This window comes from Notothenia coriiceps, unplaced genomic scaffold (genome assembly GCF_000735185.1).
Source record: "Notothenia coriiceps isolate Sejong01 unplaced genomic scaffold, NC01 NC01_scaffold00034935, whole genome shotgun sequence".
Classification (NCBI taxonomy): domain Eukaryota; kingdom Metazoa; phylum Chordata; class Actinopteri; order Perciformes; family Nototheniidae; genus Notothenia; species Notothenia coriiceps.
In genome coordinates this window covers 135287-135763 of record NW_011367636.1, presented here as the reverse complement: position 1 = coordinate 135763, position 477 = coordinate 135287, and the positions used below count along the sequence as shown (strand labels likewise).

The 477-nt window shown below is 40.5% G+C and overlaps 1 protein-coding gene across 1 annotated transcript in view; it reads left to right on the top strand.

Annotated features, from left to right (window-relative positions):
- Positions 1–477, top strand: part of LOC104962543 (TBC1 domain family member 14-like) — a 27965-nt gene that overhangs the window by 25392 nt on the left and 2096 nt on the right. The window lies entirely within an intron of this gene.

Here is a 477-nt window from a genome sequence, read left to right as displayed (position 1 = left end):
ACCTGTAGTAACTTAATTCTGACCCGAGTTTTGTGCACAATCTTCCAGCACCCATGATCAATGTTTATAGCAATCAGGAAACATTCACAGCTCACAACTACACATCGCTTCCCCATAATGAATTGTTAGATAAAAAAAGTTTAGCGAGGTCCGGTTACACATATGTTGAGCGAAAATAGCGGAAGGATACAAAACAAACAATCCAGACGAGGCTGGTGTTTGCCACGTGTGACGTCACACAGCTGGGTTAATGGCTGGCAAGCTTTTCGCTACCGGAGCGGAATAACACGGGAAAGTGGCACACATTTCATGTTATTTGGGGGGTATTTATGGAAAGAATCATTGATGTTGATATGTCAAATGAAACAGTGGAAAGTGATGAAGCGATTTATTAACACAGAATAACGTTTATTTTGGACATTTCATGGACTTTAACTGAATTGAAGTCTCTTCAGTGTGCATGTCACAAAACGAGAT